Genomic DNA, 14,913 nt, shown 5'->3' with positions numbered 1-14,913 from the left:
GGGGGTTTTATAGAACTGGTTTACATAGAACGGGCTCCGATTAACTGTTGAAATAAACTAATCCGTATGAACTGGTTAATTAGAACATATCGTTATGTCTCAATATAAACGTAGTATCTTGAGTGATGAATTACAACTTTCTATAATATATCAGCATTAGTATTGACTATTTGAAGGTTATAAAAACTTCTAAGTATATCTCAAAACGTTTTACCATCTTATGGTGCATGAGATACATGCTAGGTCGTGCCGACTAATATATAGAATAACAGATGACATTATGAGGACTACATTTTATTAACTTCTAACCACGGTGAATATAAAATTGGTGTTATTGAATCGATTATAATTTCGATAGATTAGTGGTAACAGCAAATCCTACAGAGAACACTTGTTGCTTGTATTTTTAGCGCAAAACAAGTAAAAATAATAACTATTGAACGCGCTTGTCTGGACTCAATTTATCTTTCTATATAACTCAAATAATATATTTATCATATGTAAATGAAGCCACTAGAGAAGTAATTAATAATAGGGTCAACATAGGATACCAAGAGGATGACAGAGACATGTGTAACTACTATTATTAGGATTTACGTTCTTACAATATTGTAATAAAAAAGATAGAAGCTTGGAAAACGATAGCAACGATGTGTGTTGAAAAGTACAAAATGTACACAAAGAATATTTTGCCCAACAAAACTACTTTTTTCACTATATTGTACCTATTGCCAGAGTATAGTTCATTTATGTAGCAAATTAGTGTATTTTTGAAATTGTAACACGATACAAACAAAAGATAATCATTTTTGAGAATTAAATATGATTGCATTTCCGAGACATAAATAGGCCTTTAAACATTCTAATAAAGTGTTTATATTCAAATGTTAGATCCGTTCCATTTCACAGATGAATTAATTATATTGTGATTAATATTTTCTTTTCTAAATAATTACAATCCAAAATAAGGTAACATATGGCCTAACTGATATCGTGTTGTTTTTGAGTGTGTTCACCATCTTTTAAACAGGGATAAGCCATACGACATTTTTCCTCCAATTCCATAGCGTTCAATATAGATAGAAGATAAAATACCATACTGGCAAAGTAAACAAAACATAGCTTTCTGAAATGATGACATATTCAAAGAATAAACGAAATTAACACCTCAACAGTAGCAAAAAACGTATAATATTGAAAGGCTTGATTTAGCTTGTTCGAAAGCTACCGTCCGAGCAACGTCTATGTATAGAGATTTTTATTGTTTAACGACTTTAAAACATTTAATCACCAAATTGACAGTTGAATACAACTAATAATTTTAAAACGCAACTGTATTAGATCTTAATAATTGTAACGATATTGAAATAATACTTGTCTCCAAATATTGATACATATGTCTTCTGAATCTACTGATAATATTTAGTTTTCCTTACATGCGTACGATGTAGAAAACGTTAATTTACACAAAAATTTTAATAAATCATGCGTGAGTGAGTGAGAGAGTGCGTGAGTGAGTGAATGAATGAATGAATGAATGAATGAATGAATGAATGAATGAATGAATGAATGAAAGAACGTTTGTAACTGTTATAAATGCGGATCACAGATAGATAACGAAAAATTTACTATTGAATATTTTGATATTTGAATCTCATTTTGAGTATTGATGTTTTCTTTTTTTACTAATTGCATAAATGTATTTCATTAACACAATGTGAAACCATAAACAATTTCTGAATCTTACCCTGGAAAGCAAAGGAAACGTATAATCAATATTTGTCTACAGGTTAATTGCTCTCTTAAGTCATTTATATCTATAGGGATGTATCTTACAATATTATATTGGCATATGAAGAAATCATAACCTTTAAAACAATCTGTAGTATAAAATATATCACAAAGCAAAGTTGTCTTAAACATTTAAGCCCATGTAGCAGTATTTGTCGATCAGTCTGTGGGAATTGCACAACAACTAGTATTTAGTATATTAAAATACATAGTTTTAATATTTACTTTGAACACAGAACAGCTGCTTATATTAAACCGCTTCATCTTGCTGATGTAATTTTCATGTATGTACACGTACGTATTAAAGCCTTAAACGAAAATAAAAATTTCTTAAAAGGAATCGATTGTCAAAGTCATTTCTAAAGAAATAACACATGTCATATCTTTACATTGATTTAACAATTATCAGTATATATGTATTTAGATTAACTTATACGACATCATTTTTATATTCAAGCTACTTGTGTAATGTTTTGGTTTTATTGAGAGATAATTTGCTTTAAATTTATGAAGTTTATTATCAATATTGGAACATGTAGGAGCAATCAAATTCCATTAGGAATATATTTTTTACAATATAAGTTTGACTAATATTTAGTCTCAATAATAAATAAGTTGATACATTTTGACTGGGTGTTGATTTAAATTAAAAAGGAACATAGTTCAAATGTAAATTAAATTATTTCTCTCTATATTACTAAAGATACTTTTTATTTCTGTGAAAAACTCTTCACTATTTATAATGATGTAACTATGGTGTTTTTCCCTTAAAAAGGATAACTTTATTTATAAATGAAAATTATTAGAAAAGAATGCTATTATAAGACATAAGAAATGTTTAAGAATGGCTTTCTTGAAGATTATATCTAAACATGAATACTAGACTTTAATAATTCCAAGATATACTGTCTAAAGCATTACATGGTATAATTGATTTACCCATTGAAACAGTTCTGTAACTGACTTAGGATCATGTTTGCAAGACTTGATACACAGTGCACGTCAAATAAGCGTCTAATTTCTCAATAATGTCTCATAAACGTGTCAACGTCAATATACAGAAATGGTTTCCATAAAATCAGTAAAATTCATGCGAGATATCAAATAGAGTATGCTGCATTTCATCCTTTTTTCATATAGACGTCTTTTCACGCCTTTTCACGCATTTTGTTGCCTGAAATGGTGAAAAAAATGCCATGCATAAACACCAAACGCTTTGTTAGAAATGATGTTAAAAATTTTGGTTTTTTTTGGGAAGACACCCCAAACAATTAATATAAAAGGGGTTTTCCAGAGATGGGTTTTCCCCCGCCTGGGGAAATTGGGAAGGGGGTCAGCAGACCCTTTATTTTTAAAGAAAATTTTGGCCCCAAAATTTCCCTTTTAGGTCCCCAAAAGCAACGTTTTAAACAAAGGAAAAGTTTTTTGACCCTATTTTTTTTTTTAAAAATTTAAAAGGGCAGCTTTTGAAATCATTTTGAGGGGAAAAGTCAACCCCATTGGGATTTTTTTCTTTTTGGGCAAATTTTTAGATTTCCCTCGTTCCCATGGTAAAAGATTTTAAATATTTTTTTCTTTTAAATAAGGTAAAATATGTGTTTTCAATGTAACATAGTAAAATAAAAAGATTTTTCCCGCTTGTTTTAGTTATAGGGGTTTCATGTTTTTTTGGGTTTAAGGGGGGTTTATAAACAAAAACATTTTTTCCTTTTTTTCGAAAAACATTTAAATGAAAGTCAAGCAAAAACTTCAAAAAATTTAAATAATCTTTGTTTGGTTAAAAAAAAAAGAATTTAATTAAGATTTTAAAATTTTTAATAAAAATTAATTTTTCTGAACAAAAACGCCCCGTAGAAAAAACTGAAAACTATAGCTGGTAAATAACAATTAAGCGGTACGATCACGTGCCCTTTCCGTTGACACATCCCGGCCATGCAATCCTTTTTTAAAAGGAAAAACCGTTTGGGTGAAAATCAAAAAAGAAGCTAATGATAAAAAAATGGGGGCGTAACCCTATTTTCTTTGAAAACCCAAAATTTTAAATTTCGTTTTTATTGGACGATTTGATATTTTTTTTAATTTCCTTTAAACCCGGTAACATAGAAATTGTAAATGCTAAAGCTGTTCTTACATCAAAAATATAATTTGGACGCATCGCAAGACGACATTTTTATACTTTTCGATTTCTCAGATAATATAAAAGCGAATAAAAAGACAGACATCAAAATGTCTAGGACCTTTATTATTCACGAAACAAGAATGCATACATTGTCCCAGATGCATCTAGGTCTTTACTTTTCTCATTTTTCTCAAAAAAGTAGGCAAATTGTCACAGCAGGATGTTTTTATTTCGATTTATACTGTATCAAACTTGTTTATTCTCTTCCCTCGTCTACGGTACCAATTTCAATGAATCCGCAAAATAAATGCTTTGAAATGTATGGATCTATATAAAAGGTTTCTAAAAGAGTACTTGAAAGCATGCATCCAAACCTAATTTACTGGTATGTACAAAATTATATAAGATTCTAAGATGACACTGTAACAGATATTTTTATATGCAAGTTCTTATCTGATACTTAGAAGTATACAATTGGTTTTATAAAATGTTTATGAAAAATAAGATTTTTATCAACTTCAAGCAATGCGAAACTATGATTTATCACGAGTCCACATATCTAATACCAAAAATGAACATTTTCAATTAATTTGACGAAATGTTGTTGTTTTATTTTTAATTGTATTGATCAAAGCCTTGTTCGATTGTTATATTTTTTTAATAATAAATAAAATATAAAATTTTGCAAGAAATGAAATGCAAACATATTAAACAATTCATTGCAATTATTATACTTAAGAAAGCAATTTTTACGAATTGTTTTATAATAGTATTAATTTTTTCGTCTGCAATTTTAACATGAGTTGATATGGGTTAATTGATAGGCATGTAAACACACTGATGGGCCAGACTTTGTCATTCAAATAGTAGAGTGACCTTCCAAATAAATCAGTTCATTTTGAATATTATGTTGTATGCTCCAAAGAAAATACCACATGAACATGAAATTCTATCAAATAACCAAAACTAATAATAATTTTTAACAATCCCCCAATAAGTAAAATATAAAAAACCTTATCATAACCACTTAGGGGTATTTTTAAGAATATTAAAGCCCAAAATATTGGGTTTATTTTCGTTAAAAAATTGATAAAAAAAAAGGGGGAAAAAAACATAAATCTCTAGCTAAAAATATCTGGTCATCTGGGCTGCGTTTCATGGAGAGTCCTAAATCTTTAGTTTGTCTTAAGATAAGAATTGTGACAATTTTGCGTTTCAAAGAAAGTCTTGAAAAAGGTCATAACTTATAACTCCTATATTTATGACCATATGGAACTCCGCGAGTCGGATGTTTCGCCTTGTGAACAATGCAGTTTAGAAGAAATGGCCAGGAAAAATGTAATAGGAAAAATAACAAAGAGCAATTACTAAAAAAATAATAAGTGCAGAGCAGCAGTTTCTATGCTCTACACTTTTTATCAATAAGATCTATCATTCTATGATGTTTCAAGTCCATAGCTTTCATACTTAAAGAGAAATGACCAGGACAAAAATTAAGTAAGAAAATCAACAAAGGGCAATAACTCAAAAAATAAGAAATGCAGAGTATCAGTTCTTATGCACTGCACTTTTTCGTAATGAAATCTATCATACTATGAAGTTTCAAGTCATTAACTTTTATACTTCGGGAGAAATGGCCTGGACAAAAATTAAGTATGAAAATAAACCAGGGCCATAACTCAGAAAATAAGAAATGCAGAGTATCGATTCTTGTGCACTGCACTTCTTCTTAATGAGATTTATCATCCTATCCTATGAAGTTTCAAGTCCATAGCTTTTATACTTAAGGAGAAATGGCCCGGACAAAATTAAAGTTTGAAAATTAACAAAGGGCAATTACTCAAAAAATAAGAAATGTAGAGTATCTGTTCTTGTGCACTGCACTTCTTCTTAAGAGACCTATTATCGTATGAAGTTTCAAGTCCATGGCTTTTATACATTAGGAGAAATGGCCCGGACAAAATTAAAGTATGTAAATTAACAAAGGGCAATAACTCAAAAAATAAGAACTGCAGAGTACCGGTCCTTGTGCACTGCCTTTCGGAGTATTGAAAGAAGCATGCATACCAAGTTTGAAGTTAATCAGACTTATAGTGACTGAGTTATGCTCCGGACAAGCTTTAGGGGACGCCGACACCGACGGCGACAACGACGCCGACACAGACGCCGCCGACAAAAGTAACCCCTTTCAAGGCGACACAAAAACAGTCCTAAGTCTAGGAGTGTTTTAAAGGCATCTTAAGATTGTCTTAAGTTAAACCACTCCAAAATCAAACAATTTTTAGTTGAATTTTGTTTTGAAAACTATCTAGAATGATAGATAATGGTCTAACTAAGAAAATAAATCCGAACACCAATATCTTTAATTCAGTCATTAACGCTGTACATGCGTTTAAAGAGTTGTTTACATGACGTCACAATGTAGCGCCAAATATCGCGTGCAAAACAAGACGCATCTATAAATAATAATATTGCTGCGCGCTGTACATCGTAACCATTTTTTTTACTATGAAATTAAATAAAACGGTTATGTTATCGTTTTTCGTGAAATATGGTTTATATTTTCACTCAAAATGATAAGAGGGCAATACATTACTTTTTATACTTGATATTATCAATTACATAGTAAATCCAACCCGGGATTATGCGCGTGCCATTGTTTCCGTACTTTTTTCAGCGCGTTGGATTTTTGGTGGTTACGACACGTGTATAATGATGACGTCACATGTCTAAATATAGAACGTTAACTTATGACTCTGTTGTATAACACACACGTTCGATTCTTCTATGTTCAATAGGGAAAAATGCCATTGTATTTTGTAACATTTTTTTTCAGAAGAAGGAATTGGTCATAAGTCTTTTAAGACAAAAGATAGGACAGGTACTTGAAACGGTCTTAAGTGCAAAAACTTTTTCTCCTAAAGTTGGTCATAAGTCCTAGAATTTAGGATTAACTAAGGACTCTCTATGTAACGCAGCCCAGATGTCTTCTAGTTTATCCTAACTTGTTGCATTTCTTGCTTGCATGCCCTTTGATGTTTTGCATCAATGTATTTCTTGTCCTTATAATATACTAAATGGTTAAGTCGTGATTGGACGACGGACCAGTGATTTTATAAAGTTAAGCGATGTAAGGGTAAATGATATTTCAGAAATAATATATCCCAAACAGTGATTTTATCGCTCAATAACATCACTGTTTGGAGTTATATCCCGAGTGATATAATGATGTGCATCCGAACGACAAACAGTGATGTTATCAAGCGATAAAATCACCGATTTGGATATATTATTTCGATTCTAACACGACATAAACAAATAAATGCTGTCGTACCTGATATTTAGCAAAATTGCGCCTGATTTGTTTCCGTACTTTTTTCAGCGCGTTGGATTTTTGGTGGTTACGACACGTGTATAATGATGACGTCACATGTCTAAATATAGAACGTTAAACTATGACTCTGTTGTATAACACACACGTTCGGTTCTTCTATGTTCAATAGAGAAAAATGCGTGTCGTGTTAGAATGTAACATTTGAGGAGTCATTTTTGCTGAAAGTGGTAAATTATAGAAAAAAAGGTAGGCACAGTTGTATTCATTTCATTAGCCTTCTTTAGCAGCAACTTTATGTAAAACCATACATTCATTGGTGCGATATTTATTTTAATGTCAGATAACAATAACTCAGTAATCCTGATTTTATAGAATCGTTCTTTTATCGTATGTAATTGATGGTTAATATTTCTTCCAAATAATATAAAGAACTTTTGTGAAGCATCTGATATATAAAACAATAATTTAAAAGTTAATATTGCAAGAATATTGCATTTGCCTAAGATAACACTGCGTTTCTATAGATATAGCTAGATTAAAATGTTCGCATTTAGTTTTGGAGCTGTTGATAAAAAAAAATGCAAAATAAATTTTATGTAAAATTGTCAAAAATAAAAGAAATATTTTGAGATTTAAGATTTTATTTACAGCAGCTGCACAACGAATAATGTAAAAAGGAGAAAATGTTTTACTGAGCCTTCTTTGCTTGACACATTTTTTCCACAAAGACATACCTATCATTCAACATTACAAAAATACCTGCAAAGTCAGTAACACACAGGATCAGGTTTATACATTTAAGTACTTTCAGGCTCTAATAAAACTACTTGCTTCATTGTTGAACTTTCAAAAGTAGTTTATGACTGGTACACTATTCAGTATAAGGATGGGACCAGGATGAAAAGGGAAATAATTAAATCTTAAATTATCTTGTGTTTTTTTTTAAACTCAGCAGGGACATAAACTAAAGTTCGCAATCTCCGTAAGGAATTTGCTGTTAACTAATTTCATTCATCGACAAAGACAGTATGATGTGAAGCTATTGTTACAAACTCCAGGGCTGCTTGATTGGTTTTTGTATTCATTGTGCGAAGCAGAATGAATACAGAGTTATAAGTACAATCTCAAAAAAAGGTAGGCAGAGTGGATTTGCTGAACAGCATCCATCCGCTTATACGTCCGTGACATAAAGTAGTTCATGATTTGCACTTAAATCGCTTTAAGCATACGCTAAGCGATGACTTATCTGTCCCAATGTTGCAAAAAATTATGTTAAAGTTTTTTCTACCCGAAAATCATGCACTTTATTCATGTTTGACATCTAAAAACATCGATAAAAATTTTCCTGTATTTCTACGCTACAAATTATTATTAACGCATGCGCAGACTCACAATAATTTATCAAAGAGAACAACACGTAAGAGAAATTGCTCAGGAAAGAATCAACAACCATCGCACATATTGTAAGTAAATATATTTGAGTTATTGTTTTTTTTCATTGATTATCACTTTATATATTTATTCATTACATAACTTGACGAGTATTTTACGGGAAATTTGAATAAACGGCCAAGTTCAAAAACACTTTGATTGACTCGGCCGCTCGTCATTTTGTCATTTACGTAATTTTCCCTATAATTCGAAATGAAAGTGTTAGAATGTTTCGATTTGAGACCAACTTATCACACTGATTTTGATCATTGTCATGTTTTTTTGTTGTTTACTCGTTGTGTCACGTAACTTGGTCATAACATAAACACAAACACGAGGTTGACCCACTTTTGAGAATTGGCCCATTGTTGACAATAGCGTGAAAGGCGTTTGTTATTATCTATTTCATCACTTTCTTTTCGTTAGAAAATGTGAGTTTTGTATTTGGTTGTGAAATATTAACAAATTTCATTATGTAAGGTTCGCGCCATAAACATGACTCATACCGGAAGTTCCTTTGTTTGTTTACGACCGGAAGTCGCTTATGTTCAAAAATTAAATAAGAATCAAAATTACATGAAGGATTTAAAGTTAGATTGATGTGGTAAATGCTGTATAATATTTATTTCCAGGTTGACTGTAACCTTTTTGTCGTGGGTATTGTAGCGGATATTCCTTGTGACGTAAGTAAATCTATATACTGGTAACAATAATTTTTTATTGTGAAAATTGCAGAGGCAGTCGGTGTGTGGTTTTGATACATAAAATGATCATGATATCTGCCACTTGCTTGATGCCTAAGTTTAAGTTCAATTTGTTTTATCAACATGTATATTGTTGTATCTAAGCTAGGACAGTCGTCTGTGGTTTATATTAGTAGAGGTGATTCAGCCATCTTTGTTTTTTACTAACTGGGTCTTGCTAAAGTGAAAGTATGCCAAAATTCATACAAGTTTAGATTACCAATATCTACATCATACTGCTTTAAAATTGTTAACGATTACTTTAAGTATACATTAAAGAGCCAGCTATGAAATACAAGGGAATCCAGGAACCAGTATTTAGCTTTTATTGAATAGACCCCTTTGTTCTTTTACATGTCTGGATTTCTGAGTACAGCTCTAGGTAGGTTGGAAACACTAAAAGTGTCTCTAAACAATCCCAAGGGTGTAACCCTATATTAAATCCAGGATCTCGGGAGTGATAATCCTTCACTTCCTAGGGCAACTCTAAAAGAATCCAAATATAGAAGCTACTGCTGTGGTCAAAGTAGCAGAAAGTGAGAAATGTACAGAAGGGAGGTAACTCCTGTACCAGAAATTATTGATAAAATTAATATGGCAGATAATCATCGTATGCATTCGCCCTTTAAATATTTTTCTTATTTAAACAAGTAAAAATGGTTTTGGATGGTTTTGAAAATGAAATCTCTAAATTGATATTTTCAGGGAAATAAAAGATTATTTACTTTAATATTCACTTGGAAAGGCTGGTACATGTAGCTAGAAAAAGTACAGTATAAGATTAAAGAAAGACTAGAAGATTATTACAAACAACAGGTACTTATATAATATTTAATGTATATTTCACAAACCAAACTGTTTTCCAAAAAAAATGAATGAAAACATGCATTTTTACCAGTGTCACCACGGTCAGATTAACAGACCCATTCCCAGTGGCAAATAATGCCAATATATGCTTTTTTTCTTTTCCAAGTTTAGAAAAAAATCATAAGTCAAAATTCCGTTATCAAAGGTGACAATTTTTCTTCATTCCATTTCAATCCAATATGGTACCAGACAGATGATGTTCAAAAACACATTCCATTGTCAATTTTTTATGTATTTTTATGCTTTGAATGATATACAATTTGTTGGATTAACAACTTTGTACATGGTACTAAATATTTTTCCCAATCAAGATGCAAAATTTCTTAACCCATTACTTCATGAGCATTTTGTGAAAATGGCTGTTTCCATTGAAAAGTCTCCCGTTACAAGTTCAAATTGCTATAATACTATAAAAACTGCTTCAACACTAATCAAACTTGGCACAAATGTTGACTGGACCATTGCCCTTGCAACAACATGCTCAGGCTTAAATTTTCTGTTCCTATGGCAACGAGGGGACATCTCAAAATTGCCCAAAATCACTACTTTGCCTCGATTTTTTCAGTCAAAATTGATTTCAAAGTGATGCCACTTCTCAATGGATTGAGATATAGTCAAATGCTTTTCAGCGTTGGTTACACGTTACCTATGATCAATCTGGGGTCATTTACAGCCTCTCACAAGTCCAAAATTTTCTTGGCATCATGCTTAGAATGGTTTCACACAGGTCAGTAAGACCGGTGTACACAATGTACTGTCTGCACATATGTGTCAGAAAAAAATATCACAAAAAAGGAATTTAGTATTACTATGAGTATTTATTAAAGAAATTGTATTTCAAATATATTTAAATAGTATTATTGAAAGTCATTTTGTATGACAGACACACAAATCTAGTGCTCTGCATTATAAATGTAAGAAGAGACAAATAAGATAAGCATTTTTTTGCAAATTATTGCACTTCATATAATTTTTATTGCTTTTTTTTAAGGTGGACATGTGTCACTGTCAAGCGAATGAAGATAAGCATCACACTCGGTGGGAATCTCCAGTTTCCAGATGTAGTGATCATAACTGTATAGGCACCATTAACACTTTGGACTAGTTGGAGTATTTTAGAGGGCTAGTCTGAATTGAATCCCCTGTCAATAGTCAAGGCCAGTCATGAACATTGTGTTGAAGGAAAATGTTAAAACTCTGATTTTCCGCTTAACCAATCATTACTTTACCTTATATTCAGTGCGGTAATGTAGGAAATGGTTACTTTCTGGAACAGAGCTGTCAATTATTTTTAATTTATTAGCTTGTTAGTGTTATCGTCGGACAGTTGTGAAGTAAAAACATCATAGTTTGACTGTATACAAGTTGCCTTTAAGAAAGTATGTCGAAATCTTAACAGTTATTCGTTGATTTTGTAGAAATTGACTAGAATTCACCTTTGTTAACATGCATCGCTTGGACGTCGAAAACGAACATGCAATGACATTTCAGTGAAATTTGGAAACTTGCTCGTATTTTGGAGCATTTTGTAGGATTTCGATTGAAGTAAAAAGTGTTTATGATAGATACATTATTCCTAGAGACAACCATAAAGATAAAATAGTGATCTGGTGTATTTTTACCGAACAGTTCTTGTTTGTTTTGCATGATATTTTTCTCTCGTTAGGGACCTTTATCTTATTATATAGTATTATGAGCATATATATGGGGTAAATGTGGTATATAGTGCCTGTGGTTTTAACATGTATCTTAGCTTGCCTGGTGTAATGATAAGTAATAAACCTGAGAATTGAAACTATGAAGAATAAATTGTTGTTATTAGTCCCCTTCTATTTTCATTAAGAGGGGACTAAAGGCTGACCCATTTCTGTATGTCAATGAAAGCTGAAAGCTGAATTTGCTATAACTTAAAATGGTACAAAAGTAAGGTTCATCATACTGGTATCTGATATAGAACTATACAGAGATTTAGCATGTTATTATAATTTATGCTCCTATGATTCTGGATAAATATCTGTGTTCATTCCATAACAGACTTGTACTTTTGGGGAAAAAGGTTGCTCATGGAGGAAAATATGTTTTTTAATGGTGTTTTTGAGATTTTAGTTGATAAAGGAAAAAAAAAACATAGTCTGTACTTAGGAAGACATTTGTCCTTCACACTCTTGTCCGAAATATGAATATAACTAGATATGTATATTGAAGGGATTTATGTAAACTTCACAAAGTGATAGAGACTTTTAAGAGAAGTGCAATGTTCAAAAACATAACTCTACCTTGCTTCATGTTTTAATTATATTCCTTAAGTTAAAAATGCTTATTCACTGAATCTACAATCAACTTGAACGACTCGAATTTTCCAATGTGTCAAAGAACCATAACTCCATTCCTTAGTTTTTAGCTCACCTGTCACAAAGTGACAGGTCAAGCTTTTGTGATCCCTTTTCGTCCGGCCGTAAACTTTTACTTTAAATGACATCTGCTCATAAACCACTACGCTAATTTCATCCAAACTTCACAAGAATGTTCCTTTGGCTGTCACCTTTAAAAATTGTGCAAAGAATTTTAATTCCATGCAGAACTCTGGTTGCAATGGGAACCGAAAGAAAAAAACTTTAAATATCATCTTTAAAAAACCTAAGAGCTAGAGCTAGATATTTGGCTTGAAACATCCTTTAGTGAGTGTCTACCAAGTTTTTTAAATAAAAGCCCTGGGGTCAAAATTGGCCCCGCCCCAGGGGTCTTTGTTTTTCCCTATGTGCATATAGTAAAACTTTATAAAATCTCCTTTTAAAGAACCCAAAGAGCTAGAGCTAAGAATATTAAGCATGAAACATCATCTAATGAGTGTTTACCAAGTTTGTTCAAATAAAAGGCCCGGGGTCAAAATGGTCCTGCCACCAGGGGGTCATTAATTTTCTTTAAATGCATATAGTAAAAACTTAAAAAAATCTTCTTTAAGAAACTAAAAGAGCTAGAGTTAAGATATTTAGCATGAAATATCTTCTAGTGAGTGTTTTACAAAGATTATTAAAATAAAAGCCCTGGGGTCAAAATTGGTCCTGCCCCAGGGGGTCATTAATTTTCTTTAAATGCAAATAGTAAAAACTTAAAAATCTTCTTTTAAAACCCAAAGAGCTAGAGCTAAGATATTTAGCATGAACATCTTCTAATGATGTGTCTACCAAGTTTGTTCAAATAAAAGCCCAGGGGTCAAAATTGGCCCTGCCCGCAGGATCATTGATTTTCCCTATATGCATATAGTAAAAACTTCAAAAAAGTCTTTTTTAAAGAACCAAAAAGCTAAGAGTTTTTATTATAAGTTGAACATCTTCTAGTGAGTGTCTACAAAGTTTTTTCAATAAAACCCTGGGTTCAAAACTGGCCCTGCTCCAGGGTTTCATTGTTTTTAACAGTATATGTTAAGTAAAAACTTAAAAAAATCTTCTTTAAAAAAACCAATAAACTAGAGCTTTGATGTTTAGCATGAATCATCTTCTTATGGATGTCTTCCAAGTTTGTTCAAATAAAAGCCCTTGGGTTAAAAACTGGCCTGCAGGGTGGGGGGGTGCTTTTTATGAATGGAATCAAGAGAGATAAGTCTAAAAATGTGATACCTGTCTAATGTGACTAACCTTGAAAGTAAACATTATGACACATGTTTTTCAATGTCATGGGCATATAATGAAGAGGTACATGATTATTTGTATACACTTTTCCTTAATAAAATACTTCTAAATGTTGACATGTTTTAAAGCGCCAACCACAGGCTCAAGGTTTTATTTAAAATCTGTAAGCTTGGCACTTAGAGCCAATTGTATATTAATTATTTCAAATATCTTGATTATCATTAGCAATCTTTGTTAATTAGGAACAAATTCGATAGAAAAACATTTACCGTGTCATGACGAAACCAAACATAATGGCATCCGCCCAGTCGATCAGCATCCATACTGTCGCTATCAGTTCTCTCTTTTCTTACTGTAATAAGGTTGTAAGCAACACATGATCCTGATTCAGACTAACTGTCTGGATCCCATGCTGTCGCAAACCCATATGTTGGTTGTCATGACCACGCCTTCATTTGTGACAGGTATTCACTTAAAATTGTATTTTATTTTGTATATAATTCATCTTTCCAAAACAATTAAGTAATGATTATAATAGCATTGATTTCCATATTGTTTGTCTTAATAATTAGTTTTGTTTTAAATATAACAGTGTAAGTTTTAGTGGTTATACTTGTTTAAGATTTGTTTAAAACCAATTACCAAATCAGTCGTATATAATAATTGAAATACAGAATATTGCTTGTTTTAGAGTATATGCTTAATGAATATTCAGCAATAAGTATACTGCTATAATTACCACTCTACTAAGGGTAAACAAATAAGTGTCATAAAGATGAAAATTGTTTGAATTTAGAATTCTATTATTTGCTGTTAAAATGCGTTTATTGAGTACCAATTTTATTCCTGTTCTGTATATACACACATTTAAGTAATTACTGCTTTGAAATGTCCAAAAAATGCAGATAATTTGTTAAATAAGTCAAATTAATAAAAAGAATCAGTATAAAAAACAAGCCTGATGAAAACAAATGCCGATGACATTTTCTAAAACCATTC

General features: G+C 31.5%; 1 long non-coding RNA gene across 1 annotated transcript; it reads left to right on the top strand.

The window, feature by feature from the left end:
• The first annotated feature begins 8,648 nt into the window (after window positions 1-8,648).
• On the top strand, window positions 8,649-11,728 carry LOC132738663 (uncharacterized). Its single transcript, XR_009626905.1, has 4 exons — window positions 8,649-8,707; window positions 9,308-9,358; window positions 10,124-10,234; window positions 11,277-11,728. It is a non-coding gene; the product is annotated as an uncharacterized LOC132738663 (long non-coding RNA).
• The last annotated feature ends 3,185 nt before the right edge of the window (window positions 11,729-14,913 follow it).

This window comes from Ruditapes philippinarum, unplaced genomic scaffold, assembly GCF_026571515.1.
Source record: "Ruditapes philippinarum isolate M1 unplaced genomic scaffold, ASM2657151v2 ctg4616_1_1_1_1, whole genome shotgun sequence".
In the NCBI taxonomy this organism is placed as follows: domain Eukaryota; kingdom Metazoa; phylum Mollusca; class Bivalvia; order Venerida; family Veneridae; genus Ruditapes; species Ruditapes philippinarum.
The sequence above is the reverse complement of the archived record's forward strand: the minus strand, read 5'-3'. Positions and strand labels throughout refer to the sequence as shown.